We start from the raw sequence: 5,223 nt of genomic DNA on the forward strand, positions 1-5,223 counted from the left end.
AGCTCGCCGTTACCCGCACAACTCGCTCCCGTTATCGCCACGCAAGACATCACTCTCATATGGCCAAGACGCGACACGATTACGAACGTAGACTCTAACACAATGAAACGCGACACGAGTACGAATATGAACACCATGAAACGCGACACGATTACTTACATTAACGCAACGAGACGCTACACAATTTGACCCGATTAATCCGACTCACATATCCTACGCCACGCGACTGTCGGCCGTGGCGGTGCTCGCGGGGAGGGCACGATTGGTCTCTACGCACTAGAGAGCTCACTCTCGGCAAGGCCCTGGCACGATTTCCACCCGACTCTATCTTAATGCGAGCGCAAAGTACCGCACGCGCTCATCTCACAGTCCACAGGTAATCCTGCGGCGCTCAGGTAACCGATGCGTGCCATGGGCCAGTGCCTTGAGCGAACCCTCGTTTCCTTTAACGCGGGGACGCCAGAGTGGTGACCTTACAATGCGTCGTAATTAGAGTCCCTTTATAAGAGTCTGGACAGACTGGTCCTTATTTTCATTGGACGTGCAACACCATGGCGGAACCAATCACGAGCGATAAATGGAGGCCCTCTCAGGGCGCGTATTATGGAACTTTCCGAAATGGATTCTGATCGGAATTGTTATTTCCTACATTTCTATTATGTTTTCAGGGAAAACAGCATAATTTCGATCAGAATCCATTCCGAAAGTTCCATAATACATGCCAGTACACACTAAAGCGGGGAGTACACACTTCTGCATAACGCATAATGCGTAAGCATAAGAAAATTGATTGGTCTATTTTTTTATGCACATGTGTATGGACCAATCAATTTTCTTATACTTACGCATTATGCGTTATGCAGAAATGTGTGCTCCCCGCTTAACAATATCGTTACGTGCTTTGCTACAGTGTTATATGTATATCTGTGCAAAGCACGAAATTATGTTGTTAACATTTATACTGAATAGGTGTCTTATAATTAAAAATAAAGAATTACGAAATTAACAAAAAATGACATTAATGTCAAAATATTTTTATTAAAGTTTGAAAAAGAAAATATTTAAATATATTTTACATTTTATATGTATAATACAGTGAATATATCTTATAATATACTTTATAATATATAAATATCTCTACTATACCTTATACAATATACTAATCTAACTACTTAATTATTGAATGCATACTCATAGTTTTACTATTGTAAGCATTTAAAATTCCTTTTTTGCATTCAATTTTAACTCTATATAAAATAAAACGTTTCATTATTTTTTCGAAAATATTGTGGCAATTTAACAATGTATCACATTGAATGTGTTTCAGTTTAACTATATAAAATTTAACGAAATCAACTTTTGCGTATTTCAATGAGGTAAATAACGTCGTATTTCAATTTCCATATGATAAAAAAATCTAAAAGTTTCATCATTCACGAAAAACAATGTATTTGGTTTATAACATCTAAGGCGAAGTAATGCAGAATATTGTGAACTACCATTATATGTTGTGGATCCAGCAGAATTTATACATTGTTTACAAACTTTAGTTAATTTCGAACTCTAGTTAAAATGTATCCACATATGCCATACAATGAATTTAATTCTTTTTTGATATACCTATAACTTTATTTTCTATTCCAGGAGGAAGGACAGGAGAAATTTCTTCAAATTGATTATAATTAGTTTTAGCTGGCCGTCTTAAAAAATCAGCAATGAAAGAACCTTCATCTTGGTCATAATTTGTATTTTGTAACGTTTGTAAGTACTGAGAAACCATCAGAACTTTTAAACTGTGTTTAAACTGTAAAGCGTTCGGAATTGGAAATTTTTTCTAATATTTGAGAAAAGATTTTCCACGCAGTCTTGAGAAAAATCGACCAGCAAGAACGTACGAATATCCTCGTTTATTAATTAAATAATTAGTAAGTTCAATTACAGATTTTGTAGTTATTAAAATGCCTCTTTGGACTGGTTTAAATCGCTGATCTGAACCAATTTTTACATCACGGAATAACTCAATTACCGAATTTAGGAACTGTATGCTTTCATTAAATTTATTTTGTGTTCTTTCATTGTTTTCTTTTTTACCTAAAGCCATCATAGGACTTCGTGCAGTTATTAATCCAAACCATTTAGACATTATTTCAGTAAATTTTGCTGTTGTTTCATATTTTTTATTACCATTTTCATGGTCCATATAATTAAATGCACCACTCACATATCTATTTAACATATTCACTGCGTGACCAACTTTCATTTTATTAAACGTTGTCGTTTTAATAACATTTTCATTTAACTTTGGTGCAAGTTTTAAATGATAATCTTTTTGTTCGGCTACTAATTCTTTAAAATGTTCAAATTGTACAATATCAGAAGATAACTTTAAAGTTTTTACAAATTTTTCAGGCAATAATATAACTTTATTATTAATCAGACAGACTCGGAGATTCTTAAATAGATGTGGAGCGTCAGCAAAGAAAAATAATCTACGTGATTCATCAACTGGATGAGATATTGAATTTACAATTTCACCATACCTACTAGCAGATACGTTTCCAAAAGCTCTCCACATTGCTTGGTTTACTCCACCCATATCGGATGTAATACTGTGCACATAAAGACCAATTAATTCTGCTTTTCTAATAATTTCTTCAATGATAGGTTTCAGTTTAACACCATCAAATCCGTTTGGAGTAAAATAATACCCTACGACTTGTTTCCATCTAGTAAAAATGCCAGCAAGCATTATGACCAAACCATGCGTTGCTTCTGTTTTTTTTCCTATACAATTTAAATGTGAAAATAATACAAAGAATGAAATAATGCAAAGAATGAAATGTGAAATATGAAAGTATACATATTTATAGGTAGGTGTTTCATGCGCCATAAAATGTAAGAAATTGAAAAATATATAATATAGGAAAAATGTTAACAAATGAATAAAACTTGTTACAGAAAAGAAGCATGCAAATTACCAAAAGTGTTAGGAATAGTAGTATCACCAAAACGTGAATTTGTTGATAAATCAACTTGATTCCCACTCATAATACTCATTTCGTCCAATGCAAGCATGCAATCTCTTTGTCTGTCATCTTCAAATTGTTCAACTTTTTCTTTTAGAGCCTCAAATATATCATCACAAATTCCAGGTTCAAATGTAATCGTTTCTAATCTTCTACGAAGTGTTCTAGTAGATGGCAAAGGAATATTTTGTTTCATAAGTTCTTGGTAACCACTATTGGAACATGATACTTTTAACCGAAGTGCTTTTTTTATGGTTTCTTCAGACCATTTATGTACAGTTTTACAACTAGAATCACGTTGGAGCCATTTGATTTGGTCATCATTGAATACTTTGTGTAAAATTTCTGTAGATTTTAATAAACTTTTCTCAACACGTATTCTGTTGTTACTTCTCAGCCGTCTGATACGTCTTAATAAAAAGTTATTTGATCTTAGTACTTTTCGAACGGATACATCTGCAGCTTGAAGCTTAGCATTTGCCACTTTTAATTGTTTTTCCAGATTTTCAGCTTTTAGAACAGCAATTTTCAATGCTTCATCTAACGTTGATGTAGTTGTACAATCTGTTGGAGTTTCATAATCCGTGGAATTGGTTTTTTCACAAATATTATTAACTTCAGTACTCGGTAATTTACTAGTAAAAACTTCTATTGAATTCATTTGTTGATTTGGTTCCATATTTACTTCCACAATTTCGTCATGCGATGAACTATTGGTATTACAATCTGTTGATGATTGATCATTTAACGGTGGAGAAACTGAAGAAGCTGCAGGTTTTATCTGGCAAGGAGAATACAAAAATGTTGAAAAATGCACATTTTTAGTAAAATTATCATTATTTCCTTGTTTCTTATATATGTGTATATATATGTATACATATATATGTGTCAATCAGCTATTTTGACGACAGTTTTTAGCAAGCATTGGCTTTTTTGACGACATCTGGCTATTTTGACGACGGTCGTCAAAGTTTTTACAGTTCTATTGTATATTTTGACGACTGTCGTCAAACAGACCGTAATGATCAATCGGATAATTCAACGACACTGTATAGATTGACGACATAGTGTAGATCATTGACATATAGCATAAAAAATTTTTGACATTACGTGAGGTTAGAAAATTTGTCATCGTATTATTTACAATTAAATACATAATACGATGACAAATTTTCTTAAAGACAATGTAAAAGCAATATTAAAGCATTGAAATGGAATAAGCGTGAGGTTAGAAAATATCTATCGATCATCGATCAATCACATCAATCGATTTCATACTAAATGTTATTGGAATATAATAGGTACATATTTGTGTAATCATTAATATAGTGATTATACATCAAGGGTAAGGAATGTTAAATAAAGATAAGTGAATCATTATGCATATCATGCGTGAAACGGAACGCACCTCGATGTGACATATTTTCTAACCTCACACTGTCACAACATTTTAATGCCTTATTATTGCTTTTAAATAACGTGGTATTGAATGAGCATTGAACATTGATGGTCTTATCACAGCATAGATTTCAATAGCAGAGACAATACCATTGAAGACTATGTGATGGAATCATCAACGCCCATTTATTGAATTTGTATATTAAGGAAACAACAATACTGTACTATTAACATGCACGTTAGAAGATTTAATATGCGTTGCTATTTAGTTAATGTATGTAGAAGGAAATAATATTTTAACATTAACAAAGTAAAAAGAAAAAATGGGAAAAGGAAAAGATTTCATGAGGTAAAAAATGACACTGTTTGTATTTAAAGTTACATATGTATTCTAAAACTTGGTAAAAAAAAAGAAACGAAAGAGATAAAACAAGAAAACAGAAAAAGCGCAACTATATAGAACACTCATAAGAACAATCATTCACGTAGTTATCATTTATATTATAAAGATGTATGTACAGACGGCGTAATTAATGTCTTCCACCTGAAGCATAGTACATGTAACGTGCACTATAGAAATCCCCAGAACACAGCTAGGAAAGCATTAATGACGCCGTCTGTACGCTATGACCCAGTTTCACAAACGTCGATTAACTGTAACCTTTGATTAAACTTACTTTTCGTCTCTTTCTAATTGTCCCCCTTAGAAATTGTCCCCACTGGTGAAATTGTGCCTCAGAGGAAAAGCGGGTTGAAACTTTTAATGCACTACAACAACCTTTTTCGTATTACGCTGTGC

This window comes from Temnothorax americanus, unplaced genomic scaffold (genome assembly GCF_048541705.1).
Source record: "Temnothorax americanus isolate GAGA-0224 unplaced genomic scaffold, ASM4854170v1 Scaffold83, whole genome shotgun sequence".
NCBI classification, from domain to species: Eukaryota; Metazoa; Arthropoda; class Insecta; order Hymenoptera; family Formicidae; genus Temnothorax; species Temnothorax americanus.